Below are 19,179 nucleotides of genomic sequence, written 5' to 3' on the forward strand. Positions count from 1 at the left end.
CCAATAGGACCACGCTGCCACGGGAGGGTAGGACAAAAGATGTCATGCAAGTTCTTTTCCATAAGCACGTATGACTATTTACGGAATACATGCCTACATTACATTGATGAACTGGAGCTAGTTCTGTGTCACCCTATGTTGTAACTGTTACATGACGAACCACATCCGGCATAATTATCCATCACGGATCTGGTGCCTACGAGTTTTCCATATACTGGTTTACGCTTATTTACTTTTCCGTTGCTACTGCTACAATCACTACAAAATACCAAAAACATTACTTTTGTTGTCTTTACTTTTTTTACCGTTACCACCACTATCATATTACTTTGCTACTAAACACTTTGCTGCAGATATTAAGTTTCCAGGTGTGGTTGAATTGACAACTCAGAGGCTAATACTTGAGAATATTCTTTGGCTCCCCTTGTGTCGAATCAACAAATTTGGGTTGAATACTCTACCCTCGAAAACTATTGCGATCCCCTATACTTGTGGGTTATCAGCGTCGACGACTCCCTGCCCCACCGATGCCCTGCGGCACTAACAGCAAGGCAGAGGACACCGCTAGCTCCGTCCCGCCAACAACGAGGCAGAGGACATCGCCGGCTCAGCCGAGGCTCCACCGTGTCGGCAACGTGGGGGAGGATTTCCACCGCTCCGCTGAGGCGCCGCATGCCAGCAACGAGATAGAGGCATCGTCGGCTCCGCCGAGGCCCCGCCCTGCTGCCAACGAGGCCATGCCACACAGAAAATGAGGAAGAGTAGAACACGGTAGGTCGCCGCCGCTCGGGTCCAAGTAAGGCCACCGCTGCTACCCTCCGGTTGAAGCCAAGCTAGGCGGGTTGACCATTGACGGCCGGTTAGTTTCTTGGCGACGACGTGGAGTCTGAGAGCTGCGCTGGAGAAGAACGCTGCTTCTACTTAACTGCTGGTGCAGTTGGCTGACTGACAGGTGGGCCCAACATGCCACATGTCAGCTACGCAACTGCACCTGCAGTTAAGTCACTGAAGCTTCTGTTCTGCTCAGCGGTACACAGGTGGGTAGCTTCGGTTAATTAATTATACATCCAGCGCACCCCTTTTTAGTTTTTTTCCGAAAAGGATGATGACCCCCGGCCTCTCCATCTGGGAGATGCATGCGGCCACAAACACCCCTTTTAGTTGAAGAATGTATGAAATGTAATAAAATCCGGCATGTTTATATGAAATCAGACCATGTATGAATGAATTTATTTCGATTAGTTCGAATTCCTGTATCACTGGCATTGGATGAACATGCGAAACAATACGTACTAGCATTATTCCCAGGGTGATCACCACGTTTGTAGAAGTTTCACATGTACTCCCTCCGGTCCTTTCTAGTCTGCATACAAGTTTTGTCTGCAGTCAAAGTATCTCTACTTTGACCAATCTTATACAAAAAAGTATGCACTTCACAATGTGCAAAGTAAAAAGGAACAGAAGGAGTACAAAGAGTTGAGCAGCTTTTTAGCGTTTCTGTACATTGCAACCAAACACACAGGCCTGGCAATTCATAGAGAACATTCAAAACAATCGATGATTATGCATCTCAGCGACTCACATGTCAGAGGCAATATTTACTTCACAACTAAACAATAAAGAAAAAATTGATCGCCGCTGCTGACAGCAAAGGGCGTCCCATTGGAAAATATCAAACGCATATCTTGCTAAAATCAATGAGCAAAATTTGACAAGGTTGTCCCATTCCAAAATATCAAATGCCTATGATTGTGGAATGGGCAGGGTTTGCCATCAGTTCGGACATTGACATGGCACCTCGTGCTAAATAAACCAGCTGTTCTTTTTGTGCAGTTCCACCAAAATCAACCAAATTCATGCGTAGCTTGTATGATTTCGCCCTTATATGTTGCAACGCCTTGAACTTATGGGCCCCTCCTTTCTTGTGGTGGAATTGAATGATTCGATGTATTCATGAACATTTTGTGCAGTTCCCGTTGAAATCAAGCTGAGCACCCCTATTTGAACAAATACAAAAAAGTGATTAGTATAAAGCAAACTGTACTATGAATTGACAGTTTCAACAGGCACATACATGGTCCATGTAGAGCACACTTTTAGAAAAATGGAACTCACCAGAAAGAATCCTAGAACAACATTGTACTTGCGCATCACAGCAAAAAAATGGAGATTTGTCAGTCCTTCTGAGCCGAAGTTAGTTTGGTCTTGTGGGGAGTAATGTAACCATCTTTCAACTGCTCCTTCTGATGAGAAGATAGGCGGTGCTCCTTCATCCGGGCATAATCGGAACTAGTCACTTCACGTACTCCATATTCTTCTTCAGAGGAAGATGATCCTGTTGTGCAAAGACAAGAGGACTACTAAATGCTAGCATCCATGTTTGCTCAAAAAAAGGAAAGGAAATATTTAAAACAACACAGATGAAGCACTTCCCAAGGACAATACCACTTTTTCATGACAGTATCTAAACAGTAGCACAACACCAATAGAGATGACAAAGCTCAATAATATGGATGAAATCAGTGGGCGAGTACCAACCTTTGTCAGGAGGCTGATTGTGTAGAGCATACAGATGAAGCACTTCTCGGGAACCATCTATTGCTATCTGCGGGGGTGGCCATGCTTACTATATACTCCTCGATTAGTTTAATCTTTCCAACATCTTCTTGTGCAGTTCCACTAAAATATATGATATCTTCAAAGAAGATCCCTGTTTGCACAAGTATAGATAATTATGTATGGCATCAAATCAGTGGCAAAACAATTGGTCGTTCCAGCCATAGCAATAAATTAAGATGCAAAACTATATCATTACCTGTGTCATCACAGTTCCAGTGCTTCATTACAGAACCGGGAGTTGATTTTTGTTTTTCTTCCCCTTGTTCTTCCCCGTCATCACTTGGTTCAATAACGGACAAGCTTCGCCTTTAATGTAAGATTTGGCATGTCAATTAGGGAGCACAAGTATTGTACTAAACTTAATTTTCTGATGAAAGTGACAAAATACAGGACAACAGTTGTGAAATATCCTTATCTTACCTCAATGGGATATTACGGTGCACATACAGATTGGAAGTCTTGTCTCCATTTGTGCAGTTCACTAAAATCAAGCAACATTATCGTACAAGTAGCACAACATATGAAAGCACACTGCAGAATCATGTGAAAGAAGGCTAGTACTGACCTCTCATGATGCGGAATTCAAACAACTCAAAAGAAGAAGATATGAACCAAATTCTCCTTAACGGATAGGAAGTAAGATCTCCTCTTGTGCAGTTCCACTAAGATCAAGCAATCAAGCAACGTTGTCGGTGTGACATTTTGGTTGAACTGCACAAAACACTCTTAAAACAAAAGTGTTTTGTGCAGTGCAACAAAATGTCACAATGGCAGCGAGGTGAAGTAGATGACCCTATTTACACAGAGGTGCAAAGGAAACAATTAGTGGTCAATAAAGGTGGATGACACAGAAGCCAACAAAAAGAAGCACCTACCTTATCTAAATGGGAAAGAAGCAAGACAGTAGCATTTCTCAAACGGTGGCATTGTTTAATATTAACATAGAGATTATATTAACAATAAAATTCGTTAAACATGTAATTTGCTTTTAACTGTGGTATTGCATCAAGTTTCCAGCGGCATTATTAGAGGGTGTTTGTTTACAGGGACATTTTGCTGTAGGGACTAAAAAAACTCCGTGTCAGTCACATCTAAACCAAACAGGAGGGACTTTTCGGGACTAAAAGTGGGCATTTGGGACTAAAGAAAGAAGACCCCGAGGGAGTCTTTTTGGGAATTTTTCCAACAGTTGCCCCTGCCACGCATCGCAACTTGTTTCTATTAGTTCATTACTAGGGGTAACATGTTCTTTTAACATGTCATTTAATAAACTCTAGTCCATGTTTAGTCCCTAGAACCAAGCAGGTAGGGACTAGGGAGTTTTTAACAAAACAGGGTCATAGATTAACAACAGCTAATGAGTTGCACGGGACAGTGGACGCACCAGCACCATGTGCATCTACCGATGTACTGTGGTCATGCACAGTCTGTTGCAACAAAGAACAAACAACCAAGGAGCATATTTGTGTTGGTCCCAGTTTTGTTATCTTTAGACACCTTTCCCTATGTGAGCGCAGCAAATCTAGTCCTGCTCAAACTCTACAGCCTTGTCCCTTCCTTTCCTTTTTGAACTAGTACTTTCGCCCCTTCCTTTCCTCTTTGAACCACGTCCTAGATTTATGTGATACAACTTTCCCCACTACTTTCCCCCATTCCTTTCCTCTTTGAACCACGTCCTAGATTCATGCTATACAACTTTCCCCCTTCATTTCCTCTTTGAACCACGTCCTAGATTCATGCTATATACAACATTTCCCAATACTTTCCCTCACTCCTTTCCTCTTTGAACCACGTCCTAGATTCATGGTATACATGCAGCTAGCGCAATGCATGTGGAGTAAGTAAAATATACCTTAAGGTTCTTGGGGCGTGGTTCGGTGAGCGACAGAACGGCGGCGAAGAAGAAGGGGTCGGAGGCCCTCCCGCACTGCCGCTGGGTGGAAAGTGAATAGCAGCGCCGGTAGTGGATTCCCTCCCTCGCCGACAGCGGCAGCGTTAAGCCTCCTTCCCTTCCCGGCGGACGGATCCTACCGGCTCTTTGAGCAGCAGTGAGGGGAGAGAGAGGCGAACGAAGTCTTGTTTAGATCTGGAGAGGGCGAGAGAGTGTGAAGAGAGCAACTACAAGCGCTGAGGATCCAGCGGGAGAGGGCGAGAGAGTGTGAAGAGAGCAACTACAAGCACTGAGGCTCCAGCGTGTATATATATACTAGAGAGAGAGAGTGTGAAGCATGCAAACCCAAGAAAACATTTTGACCAGTCAAAGAATCCTCCTGGCAAAAATTATGCTCAAGTGTAGTTATCGAACTCGAGACCTCAAGTTTGATGAGCGAACAAGCTAACCAGCTACACAACCCTCCCATTATGTTCAATGAGAGGAAAATAACCTTTTATACATTCCTGCATTTGTGTGACAGGCATGCCGTGTTTTTTTTGTGTGTGTGTGTGGGAGTCATTAGGATTTCAATCATAATCGTGTCATGTGGCTTTGGTGGTAAGACTATCCACAGTGGTGCAGAAATAATGCAGCCTTAGTCACCTTACCTCTCTCCACATAGTACGTTGGGTCCCACCAGTCAGAGGGTGAAACAAACAAACTAATAAGAAAAATTAAAAGCGCCAGCGGTGTATCTTAGTACCTCACACATCTCGCTACTACTCGGGAACACTATCCAATTGATCCCTCTGTTCGCTCACGTACTATTTTAAGTGAATCCTTATTATAACATGCACACAAATTTTGGGCACTTGTATTCGACTTAAGTCAGTGTGCCACCGTATCTCGTATACTTACTACTCCCTCCGTCTAGGTGTAATAAGTCACGTTAGAAGGTGCAACGGGACCAAGGTGCGTGCGTGTGCGTGTGTGTGTTTAACAGCATGTGTGTGTTAGAGAGTGCGACAGATCAACCTACTCCTACAGAGATATGGTGTGTAGTGTACGATTTTAGCCGTGAGACACGGTGCATCCTCTCATTTCCGGGCGTGTCCGGTAGGGACATGCGGACAGCTGCCATGCCCGCTCCTGACCAGCCTGGCCCACCCAAAGCCCCTCCACCAACCCCGCGCGCTTCCTGCCCGAAATGGTCAGCGCCGCTCCAAAGAATCGGTGCCACATTCATGCCCGGGTAGAGCGGACGCGACCTCTCACTGGTGCAAGAGTGATGGTTGCTTCTTCCGTCCAACTTACTGCTGGGTCTATGTGATTTGACGGCTCATTGGTCTTTATTACTGAGGTGGTAGGACTGCTGGATGTCCCACGCTTTTGGCAAAAGGAGGTAGTAGATTACAATTTTCTCCATTCTTACAGCGGAGGAGTGCAAGAGCAGTGAAAACACACAGGCTCAGTGATTACATGGCCCACCTCACACTATCACCGTGCGACACCTAACTCTTTACATAGTACTCCCTCCGTTCCTAAATGTTACTAGATGAGTCCCCGCTCGTTGCCGCGGAACAGCGGTATATCTCTCTGCGCAAAATTATCGATTTCTATAACTAAAAAAATCTATAACCGCATGACAAATGTGGTAGACAAACTAAATAAACTCCCATCATCATTTAGATCATCCCACATAAGGAAAAAAGATCAGCCAACTCCTACTGCATAATGGGATTATATTTTTCTTTTTGACATGTTAATGGAGCTTAAAAGCTCACTTACATGCATGCTACCAGTGCATGCTTGCATGCAGACATGTTGATGTGATTTAAAACCCACTCACATGCATGTGCCACGGTATTTCTGCATGCTTGCATGTGGCTTAGTGCTGAGCCTCTCAACGTCTAGATCAGACGGCTATTATGACTGATTTACTTCATCTAACGGCTACGTCAATTTTGATGATGTGGCTCAAGGAGAGGATAGAGAATTCCTAGTAGTGGGGGCTAGCTATTACTAGTAGATAAGTCTTTGTAGAGATTCCACTAGGTGAACTACATACGGAACAAAATGAATGAATCTACACTTAAAATGCATCTATATACATCCGCATGTGGTTAATGGTGAAATCTCTACAAAGACTTATATTTAGGAACGGAGGAAGTACTAGTATAGTACTAGTACGTACTGTAATTTATCAGCGAGATAAATTTTTACAATGCTATGAAGCTTCCAGCTCCTGTTACATGTATCTTGCGTCCAAGGTTGCCCGTTGCAAAATTTCATCAAATACACAGGAGACTAACATGCATGCTATTGCATCTCAATGATTGACATATCATAACAAATATGTACTCCCTCCGTTCCAAAATAAGTGTCTCAACTTTGTGCAAACTTTAGTACAAACTTGTATTACTACTAAAGTTGACACTTATTTTGGAACAGAGGCAGCTAAAGAAAAAAATGATCCATGCAGTCCCTAGCCCTTGAACCGTGAACCCTGACCAGGCTTCAATTTGCTGGCAACATTCACGCTTCCTAATAAATGAAGTTTGCAACCTTTTGACCATCGGATCATTTTGTGCAGTTTCACCAAAATCGAGATGAGCATCCCTGTGGCAAAGAAATTGAAGAAGCGTAAGCAGAATAAGATTACTAGGACTAGTTGATGAGACATAAACTCATCACAAATATAGTACGTAGAAGCCAGTAGAGGTATCAGGTATGTGCGGGGCAAAGAAGTAGAGAAATATCCACAGGGAGTGATGTGGGCAGCTGGAGCAGTGGTGCAAGCCGGCTGTAAAGGGAGTTGTACCTGAGGGACGTAGCTCGACCTTGAGGAGGGCGGCAGGAGGCGGCAACTGCCCACGTCGTGGCAGTGAGCAAGGGACGAAGGCAACCTCACCGAATTTGTGAGAGAGAACGACGGGGACCCCTGATCGGGACGTGCCGACAGTGGGTTTTCGCCGTCGGCGATGGCCACCGCATCTACACTAAGCATCCACCCCTTCCCCAAGCGGACGTGATCCGCCGGGATGTTAGAGATGTGGCCACAGTCGTTTTGTGCAAGAGAGTGTGAAGAGAGCAACCCTAGCAAGCAACCGTGTAGGCTGGCCTGTCCTGACTATGTATATAGTGGAGCGGTTTCCTTTTCTTTCCATATGAACCTATCATATTGCGTACGTGCCACTGAAGAAAAAAAAATATATTTTAAATGACGTGGCACCTACTACTCGTTCTCCTATAACCTTGCGCTTGGCATCTCCAAAATATTAACCTTGCGATTGGCTCTTCGCCTCTTCGGGAAGTCGAGCAATAATGGTAGTGCAGTATATATCGTTCTGGCTATATGAGACCGAATGGTAGTGTAGTATATATCGTTCGGGCGAGGGTCGAGGGGCGAGGGAGAGTGCTACTACATATGGAACAAAATGAGTGAATGTACACTCTAAAATACGTCTATATACATCAGTGTTTGGAGTATGTACTAGTAGTTCATATTGAAATCTACTAAGGGCATATATATTCCAAACAATATGATATAATCTCGATAACCAAGGTAGTAGGGACAAGGAGTAAACGAAGGGAGTAGTAAATTTTTCTCCTCGTCCTGCGAGCCACCGCGCGCATGGGCGAGGTAGGAGCAAGCTTCACCTTATCCTGCGCGCCACCGCGCCCGTGGGCGGGGGAGACGGCGTACTAAGCAAGTTTCTCCTCGTTCTGCGAGTTGACGGGACACATCAAAAGTACTCCAGTGTATAGAGCCTTGCCTCTAAGGTAGGACCCACATGGCTTCCATCTTTTTTTAATTTAACATAACGCGTCAAGTCGCAATTTGTTTGTTTACCCGTGGTAGACGATCCTCCCTCCACCAAGTGGACAACCAGTACATGTGCCAAATTACCACGTGGGCTGCCTATTTTTACAGAAATGAGCTCCACCGTGTACCCACGCGGGTGTGGTTGGGAAAGAGACGGGAGTACGTGCGCCGTGCATTCACCTCTTCTCTTTGTGCACGTCCCCCACCTACGTGGGTGTGTGTGAGAGATACAAACCGCGTTCGTGAGTGTTTTTTGTTTTGTGGTAGGGGGTGGGGGTGGGGTGGGGGGTTGATTTCGTGAATTATTTGTGGGAATATGTGTCGATGACATCTCAAACAAAATTCTGCATGCAATGTGTGTGAAATGGAGGCCTATCCATATCATACATAGAGGGTTGGGCAATCCACGAGAAGAGAGAGAGGGGTCATAGATATCGATAGAGTCGAAGAGAGGATCAAGTACGGGTGGGTGCGAGATCGATGAAGAGAGCCATCGAAATTGCGTGTGTGTGTGCAAGTCAAAGATATAGGGCGACTAGCCTATCAGAACGTTAAAGGGCACATGTCAAGTTTGTGTGTGGCAGGGAGACATGACTAGAGCGCTTGATGTATCAGTGTGTGGGGGGGAGGGGGTGGAGGGAGGGGTAGGCAGAGACCTAACTGTAGAGGTAGAACGACTCATATATGTGCTGAGAAGGAGAGACCCAGCTATGTCATGAGGGAGATCGGTCGACATCCATACATAACTGAAGGACAGGAAATATGATGGGACAGAGATAGAGAGGAGAGAGAGAGTGGGAGGGAGAGGGAGGGAGAGGGGTAGAGTGCTGGATGGGTGATGGAGTTGCTTCTCGGAGATGTTGGGAGAGGCCTACTAGACAAACTGAGGGTGGAACTGCAATGTTATCAATAAGAGTGGGGATGTGTTTCTGTGTGTGCCTGTGCGTGATAGATCTGTCGGGACGCATCCATGGATGATGAAGAGGAACCATGTGTTTGGTAAGCAAACCTAACTAGATCGGTAGATCAATTGTTGTTTGTCGGAGGAAGGGGGAGACACAACTAATGAGGTAGATCAATCGATGTGTGGGTAAAAACGAGTTATAAGGACCTAGCTGGCTATATGTATAGCGAGAGATCGGTCGTTGTACGTCCACTTGTTAGAGGCAAATATGGCCCAGCGAGATGGATAGACAAAGGGAATGGAGCTAGGAGGTGGTGCGAGAGGCTCAACTACTAGCTAGATAGGGGGAGGAGTGTGCGGTTGTGAGATTGATTAAAAGAGGGGTGAGAGTTTACATGTGTGTCTGACCATATGAGAGACACGAGGCGAGGACACATAAAGGAGGAGATTGAAGCTGTGCGTGTATGCTGTAGGCAGGCATCGTTGGAGAGGTTTATCGATCGGTGTGTGTCGGAAAGGAGTTGTGGAGACTCTGGGAGAACGACCTAAAGGAAAAAAATGAATGTGCCCGGTGGATAGAATGCCGAGGGAGGGGGTGGGCGAGGAGGGCGTGTGCATGCACAAGAGAAAGTTAGTGGTAGCTACAAAGGTTAGAGGATTGTGTGGGTGTAAGAAACTAACAAAGATCATAATTTTATATGAAAGCGGATTCATATATTTGAATAGGAGATCATAGTGTTTTAAAGATTGCATGCATGAATATAGCGGTGATACACGTGCTCTGCACATGTTATACCATAATGTGATAATGCATGGCGTTTGCAACTCACAGCTAAATGCCGAACAATCTAAACCATACTATACATCAAACAATCTCACATTTTATTTGAATTTGTGATAATGTGCGGCGTTTGCAGCTTACAACTAAATATCGAGCAATCTAAACAATACTATATATCAAACATTCTCATATTTTATTTGAATTTGTGGTAATGTGCGGTGTTTGCAACTCACATCTAAATACTTGTAGGCGTAGGGGGTGGGGCACCATACATAATGTGATAAACACATTATACATATGAGACATGGTTTAGATTATGAAGATCTAGCTAGAGCTAGAAATGTAATGTGATTTGAAATCAAAATAAAGTGGATTCCAAAAATCTAGTTCGAGTTCATATAGTACACATAGTTCATATGTAACTCGATACTGATCATGTGGTGTGCTGTGAAGATAATACACAAACGATGGTTTAACTTGACAATAATGATGATTGTAGATCTTATTAAAACAGAGAAATGAATTCAAATGCTTTGACTTCACAACAATCATTATTGTAGATCTTATTCAAATTTAGTTCATATTGAAGCGGATGTATATACGTTTGGAATGCACTAAAACGTTCATTTGAGTAGTAGGTTGCATGCATTATACACGTAGTGAAATATTTTAATTGAACATAACATGAATTCAAAGTTTTGAATGACATTTGTAGTGCGCATTGATTTGGTACAGTACACGTTAGGCTTGTCCGGAAATTTCAACCGGCGCCTTGTTAGCCTGAAATATTTAAGATATATCTTTGTCTTATTGTGCTCCGACAACTCCCTCCATCTCAACCCGCGCCTTGCTATTCCAAAATTACAACGCGCACGAAAAGTCCCACCTCCTTTGAAATCCCGACACGCGAAATGCCCGTGGTACGCCTGAACCGAAAGAACTGTTGGGGAACGTAGCAGAAATTCAAAATTTTCCTACGAGTCACCAAGATCTATCTGTCGAGAAACCAGCAACGAGGGGAAGGAGAGTGCATCTACATACCCTTGTAGATCCCTAAGCGTAAGCGTTCAAGAGAACGGGGTTGAAGGAGTCGTACTCGTCGTGATCCAAATCACCGGAGATCGTAGTGTCGAACGGACGGCACCTCCGCGTTCAACACACGTACAGCCCGGTGACGTCTCCCATGCCTTGATCCAGCAAGGAGAGAGGGAGAGGTTGAGGAAGACTCCATCCAAGAGCAGCACAACGGCATGGTGGTGATGGAGGAGCGTGGCAATCCTGCAGGGCTTCGCCAAGCACCGCGAGATATGTGGAGAAAGAGAGGTAGGGCTGCGCCAACATGAGAAGAACTTCGTGTGTTGGGCTGCTCCTTTGCCTCCACTATATATTGGGGGAGAGGGGGCTGCGCCCCCACCTAGGTTTCCACCCCTAGAGGTGGCGGCCAGCCCTAGATCCCATCTAGAGGGCGTCCAAGGGGGGAGAGGGGGAAACTTGCCCCCCAAGTCAGGTGGAGGCGCCCCCTCCCCAAACCCTAGGTACCTTGGGCCCTTGTGGGGGGCGCACCAGCCCACCTGGGGCTGGTCCCCTCCCACGCTTGGCCCATGCAGCCCTCCAGGGATGGTGGCCCCACTTGGTGGACCCCCGGGACCCTCCTGGTGGTCCCGGTACATTACCGATAAAACCCGAAACTTTTCCGGTGACCAAAACAGGACTTCTCATATATAAATCTTTACCTCCGGACCTTTCCGGAACTCCTCGTGACGTCCGGGATCTCATCCAGGACTCCGGACAACATTCGGTAACCACATACAAACTTCCTTTATAACCCTAGCGTCATCAAACCTTAAGTGTGTAGACCCTATGGGTTCGGGAACCATGCAGACATGACCGAGACGTTCTCCGGTCAATAACCAACAGCGGGATCTGGATACCCATGTTGGATCCCACATGTTCCTCGATGATCTCATCGGATGAACCACGATGTTAAGGACTCAACCGATCCCGTATACAATTCCCTTTGTCTAACGGTATTGTACTTGCCCGAGATTCGATCGTCGGTATACCGATACCTTGTTCAATCTCGTTACCGGCAAGTCTCTTTACTCGTTCCGTAACACATCATCCCGTGATCAACCCCTTGGTCACATTGTGCACATTATGATGATATCCTACCGAGTGGGCCCAGAAATACCTCTTTGTTTACATGGAGTGACAAATCCCAGTCTCGATTCGTGCCAACCCAATAGACACTTTCGGAGATACTTGTAGTGCACCTTTATAGCCACCCAGTTACGTTGTGACGTTTGGTACACCCAAAGCATTCCTACGGTATCCGGGAGTTGCAGAATCTCATGGTCTAAGGAAATGATACTTGACATTAGAAAAGCTTTAGCATACGAACTACACGATCTTTGTGCTAGGCTTAGTATTGGGTCTTGTCCATCACATCATTCTGCTAATGATGTGATCCCGTTATCAATGACATCCAATGTCCATGGTCAGGAAACTGTAACCATCTATTGATCAACGAGCTAGTCAACTAGAGGCTTACTAGGGACATGGTGTTGTCTATGTACCCACACATGTATCTGAGTTTCCTATCAATACAATTATAGCATGGATAATAAACGATTATCATGAACAAGGAAATATAATAATAATAACTAATTTATTATTGCCTCTAGGGCATATTTCCAATAGTCTCCCACTTGCAGTAGAGTCAATAATCTAGTTCACATCGCCATGTGATTAACACTGATAGGTCACATCGCCATGTGGCCAACATCCAAAGAGTTTACTAGTGTCTAAACTAGTTCACATCACCATGTGATTAAGTCTCAATGAGTTCTAGGGTTTGATCATGTTTTGCTTGTGAGAGAGGTTTTAGTCAACGGGTCTGCAACTTTCAGATCCGTATGTACTTCGCCAATCTCTAGGTCATTCTGTAAATGCTGCTTCCGCGCTCCACTTGGAGCTATTACAAATGGTTGCTCCACTATACGTATCCGGTTTGCTACTCAGAGTCACTCGGATAGGTGTTAAAGCTTGCATCGACGTAACCCTTTACGCCGAACTCTTTATCACCTCCATAATCGAGAAACATGTCCTTATTTACTCCAAGGACAATTTTGACCACTGTCCAATGATCCATTCCTGGATCATTCTTGTACCCCTTGACTGACTCATGGCAAGGCACACTTCCGGTGTGGTACACAGCATAGCATACTATAGAGCCTACGTCTGAAGCATAGGGGACGACCTTCATCCTTTCTCTCTATTCTGCCGTGGTCGAGCTTTAAGCCTTAACTTCGTACCTTACATCTCAGGCAAGAACTCCTTCTTTGACTGATCCATCTTGAACACCTTCAAGATCATGTCAAGGTATATGCTCATTTGAAAGAACCATTAAGCGGTTTTGATCTATCCTCATAGATCTTGATGCTCAATGTTCAAGTAGCTTAATCTAGGTTTTCCCTTGAAAAACACTTTTCAAATAACCCTATATGCTTTCTAAAAATTCTACATCATTTCTAATCAACAATATGTTTACAACATATACTCATCAGAAATTCTATAGTGCTCCCACTCACTTCTTTGGAAATACAAGTTTCTCATAAACTTTGTATAAACCCAAAATCTTTGATCATCTTATCGAAGTGCATATTCCAACTCCGAGATGCTTACTCTAGTCCATGGAAGGATCACTGGAGCTAGCATACCTTTTAGTATCCTTAGGATCGACAAAACCTTTCTGATTATATCACATACAACCTTTCCTTACGAAATCTGGTAAGGAAACTCGTTTTGACATCCATCTGCTAGATTTCATAAATGCAGCTAATGCTAACATGATTCCGACGGACTTAAGCATCGCTACGGATGAGAAAATCTCATCGTAGTCAACTCCTTGAATTTGTAAAAAACTCTTCGCCACAAGTCGAGCTTCATAGACGGTGACATTACCGTCCACGTCCGTCTTCTTCTTAAAGATCCATTTATCTCAATGGCTTGCCGATCATCGGGCAAGTCCACCAAAGTCCATGCTTTGTTCTGATACATGGATCCTATCTCGGATTTCATGGTTTCTAACCAGTTGTCGGAATTTGGGCCCACCATCGCTTCCCCATAGCTCATAGGTTCATTGTTGTCCAGCAACATGACCTTCAAGACAGGATTACTGTACCACTCTGAAGTAGTACGCATCCTTGTCACCCTATGAGGTACGGTAGTGACTTGATCCAAAACTTCATGATCACTATCATAAGCTTCTACTTCAATTGGTGTAGGCGCCACAGGAACAACTTCCCGTGCCCTGCTGCACACTGGTTGAAGTGATGGTTCAATAACCTCATCAAGTCTCCACCATCCTCCCACTCAATTCTTTTGAGAGAAACTTTTCCTCGAGAAAGGACCCGATTCAAGAAACAATCCCTATTGCTTTCGGATCTGAATTAGGAGGTATACCGAACCATTTTGGGTATCCTATGAAGATGCATTTTTATCCGCTTTGGGTTCGAGCTCATCAACCTGAAACTTTTCACATAAGCGTCGCAGCCCCAAACTTTTAAGAAACGACAACTTAGGTTTCTACAAACCATAGTTCAAATGGTGTCGTCTCAACGGAATTACGTGGTGCCCTATTAAAGTGAGTGCGGTTGTCTCTAATGCCTAACCCATGAATGATAGTGGTAATTCGATAAGAGACATCATGGTACGCACCATATCCAATAGGGTGCAACTATGATGTTCGGACACACCATCACATTATGGTGTTCCAGGCGGTATTAATTGTGAAACAATTTCCACAATGTCTTAATTGCGTGCCAAAGCTCGTAACTCAGATACTCATCTCTATGATCACATCATAGACATTTTATCCTCTTGTCACAGTGATCTTCAACTTCACTCTGAAATTACTTGAACCATTCAATAATTCAGACTTGTGTTTCATCAAGTAAATACACTCAACATCTACTCGAATCATCTGTGAAGTAAGAACATAATGATATTCACTGCATGCCTCAGCACTCATTGGACTGCACACATCAAAATGTGTTACTTCCAACAAGTTGCTATCTTGTTCCATCTTACTAAAAATGAGGCTTTTCAGTCATCTTGCCCATGTGGTATGATTTGCATATCTCAAGTGATTCAAAATCAAGTGAGTCCAAACGATCCATCTGTATGGAGTTTCTTCATGCGTATACACCAATAGACATGGTTCGCATGTCTCAAACTTTTCAAAAAATGAGTGAGTCCAAAGATCCATCAACATGGAGCTTCTTCATGCGTTTTATACCAATATGACTTACATGGCAGTGCCACAAGTACTTGGTACTGTCATTACTATCTTATATCTTTTGGCATGAAAATGTGTATCACTACGATCGGGATTCAATAAACCATTCTTTTTAGGTGTAAGACCATTGAAGGTATTATTCAAATACATAGAGTAACCATTATTCTCCTTAAATGAATAACCGCATTGCGATAGACGTAATCCAATTATGTCTATGCTCGACGCAAACACCAAATAACTATTCAAGTTTAGCACCAATCTCGATGGTAGAGAGAGCGTGCGATGCTTGATCACATCAACCTTGGAAACACTTCCAACACATATCCTCAGCTCACCTTTAGCTAGTCTCCGTTTATTCCGTAGCCTTTTATTTCGAGTTACTAACACTTAGCAACCGAACCGGTATCTAATACCCTGGTGCTACTAGGAGTACTAGTAAAGTACACATTAACATAATGTATATCCAATATACTTCTATCGACCTTGCCAGTCTTCTCATCTACCAAGTATCTAGGGTAATTCTGCTTCAGTGTCTGTTCCTCTCTTTACAGAAGCACTTAGTCTCGGGTTTGGGTACAACCTTGGGTTTCTTCACTAGAGCAGCAACTATTTTGCCGTTTCATGAAGTATCCCTTGTTTCCCTTGCCCTTCTTGAAACTAGTGGTTTTACCAACCATCAACAATTGATGCTCTTACTTGACTTCTACTTTCGCGGTGTCAAACATCGCGAACACTTCAAGGATCATCATATCTATCCCTGATATGTTATAGTTCATCACGAAGCTCTAGCAGCTTGGTGGCAATGACTTTGGAGAAACATCACTATCTCATCTGGAAGATCAACTCCCACTGGATTCAAGTGATTGTTGTACCCAGACAATCTGAGCACAAGCTCAACAATTGAGCTTTTCTCCCTTAGTTTGCAGGCTAAGAAAATCATCGGAGGTATTATACCTCTTGACGTGGACACGAGCCTGAAATCCCAATTTCAGCCCTCGAAACATCTCATATGTTCCGCGATGTTTCGAAAACGTCTTTGGTGCCTCAACTCTAAACCGTTTAACTGAACTATCACGTAGTTATCAAAACATGTATGTCCGATGTTCGTAACATCCACAAATGACGTTTGGGGTTTAGCACATTGAGCAGTGCATTAAGGACATAAGCTTTCTACTGTCCGCATAATCGCTACTTTCAACTTTCAACTATGTTTTCTCTAGGAACATATTTAAAATAGTAGAACTAAAGCGCGAGCTATGACATAATTTGCAAAGGGTTTTTTGACTATGTTCAGGATAATCAAGTTCATCTAATGAACTCCCACTCAGATAGACATCCCTCTAGTCATCTAAGTGAATACATGATCCGAGTCAACTAGGCCGTGTCCGATCATCACGTGAGACGGACTAGTCATCATCAGTGAAAATCTTTATGTTGATCGTATCCTCCATACGACTCATGCTCGACCTTTCGGTCTCTTGTGTTCCGAGGCCATGTCTGTACATGCTAGGATCGTCAAGTTAACCTAAGTGTTTCGCGTGTGTAAATCTGGCTTACACCCGTTGTATGTGAACGTAAGAATCTATCACACCCGATCATCACATGGTGCTTCGAAACGACGAACTTTCGCAACGGTGCACGGTTAGGGGGAACACTTTCTTACAATCTTAATGAGGGATCATCTTATTTACTACCGTCGTTCTAAGCAAATAAGATGTAGAAACATGATAAACATCACATGCAATCAAAATAGTGACATGATATTGCCAATATCATTTTGCTCCTTTTGATCTCCATCTTCGGGGCTCCATGATCATCATCGTCACCAGCATGACACCATGATCTCCATCATCATGATCTCCATCATCGTGTCTCCATGAAGTTGTCTCGCCAACTTATTACTTCTACTACTATGGCTAGCGGTTAGCAATAAAGTAAAGTAATTACATGGCGTTGTTCAATGACACGCAGGTCATACAATAAATAAAGACAACTCCTATGGCTCCTGCCGGTTGTCATACTCATCGACATGCAAGTCGTGATTCCTATTACAAGAACATGATCAATCTCATACATCACATATCATTCATCACATTCTTCTTGGCCATATCACATCACATAGCATACCCTGCAAAAACAAGTTAGACGTCCTCTAATTGTTGCTTGCATGTTTTACGTGGCTGTTATGGGTTTCTAGCAAGAACGTTTCTTACCTACGCAAAACCACAATGTGATATGCCAATTGATATTTACCCTTCATAAGGACCCTTTTCATCGAATCCGTTCGACTAAAGCTAGTGGGAGAGACTGGCACCCGCTAGCCACCTTATGCACCAAGTGCATGTCAGTCAGTGGAACCTGTCTCACGTAACTGTACGTGTAAGGTCGGTCCAGGCCGCTTCATCCCACAATACCGTCGAAACAAGATTGGACTAGTAACGGTAAGCATATTGAACAAAATCAACGTCCACCACTACTTTGTGTTCTACTCGTGCAAAGAATCTACGCAATAGACCTAGCTCATGATGCCACTGTTGGGGAACGTAGCAGAAATTCAAAAATTTCCTACGAGTCACCAAGATCTATCTATGGAGAAACCAGCAACGAGGGGAAGGAGAGTGCATCTACATACCCTTGTATATCGCTAAGCGTAAGTGTTCAAGAGAACGGGGTTGAAGGAGTCGTACTCGTCGTGATCCAAGTCACTGGAGATCCTAGTGCCGAACGGACGTCACCTCCGCGTTCAACACACGTACAGCCCGGTGACGTCTCCCATGCCTTGATCCAGCAAGGAGAGAGGGAGAGGTTGAGGAAGACTCCATCCAGCAGCAGCACAACGGCGTGGTGGTGATGGAGGAGCGTGGCAATCCTGCAGGGCTTCGCCAAGCACCGCGAGATATGAGGAGAAAGAGAGGTAGCGCTGCGCCAACATGAGAAGAACTTCGTGTGTTGGGCTGCTCCTTTGCCTCCACTATATATAGGGGGATAGGGGGCTGCTCCCCCACCTAGGTTTCCACCCCTAGGGGCGGCGGCCAGCCCTAGATCCCATCTAGGGGGGCGGCCAAGGGGGGAGAGGGGGAAACTTGCCCCCCAAGTCAGGTGGAGGCGCCCCCTCCCCAAACCCTAGGTGCCTTGGGCCCTTGTGGGGGGCGCACCAGCCCACCTGGGGCTGTTCCCCTCCCACACTTGGCCCATGCAGCCCTCCGGGGATGGTGGCCCCACTTGGTGGACCCCCGGGACCCTCCCGGTGGTCCCGGTACATTACCGATAAAACCCGAAACTTTTCCGGTGACCAAAATAGGACTTCTCATATATAAATCTTTACCTCCGGACCATTCCGGAACTCCTCGTGACGTCCGGGATCTCATCCGAGACTCCAAACAACATTCGGTAACCACATACAAACTTCCTTTATAACCCTAGCGTCATCAAACCTTAAGTGTGTAGACCCTACGGGTTCGGGAACCATGCAGACATGACCGAGACGTTCTCCGGTCAATAACCAACAGCGGGATCTGGATACCCATGTTGGATCCCACATGTTCCTCGATGATCTCATCGGATGAACCACAATGTCAAAGACTCAATCGATCCTGTATACAATTCCCTTTGTCTAACGGTATTGTACTTGCCCGAGATTCAATCGTTGGTATACCGATACCTTGTTCAATCTCGTTACCGGAAAGTCTCTTTACTTGTTCCGTAACACATCATCCCGTGATCAACCCCTTGGTCACATTGTGCACATTATGATGATGTCCTACCGAGTGGGCCCAGAGATACCTCTTCGTTTACATGGAGTGACAAATCCCAGTCTCGATTCGTGCCAACCCAACAGACACTTTCGGAGATACCTGTAGTGCACCTTTATAGCCAC

Source organism: Triticum dicoccoides, chromosome 4A (genome assembly GCF_002162155.2).
Source record: "Triticum dicoccoides isolate Atlit2015 ecotype Zavitan chromosome 4A, WEW_v2.0, whole genome shotgun sequence".
NCBI classification, from domain to species: Eukaryota; Viridiplantae; Streptophyta; class Magnoliopsida; order Poales; family Poaceae; genus Triticum; species Triticum dicoccoides.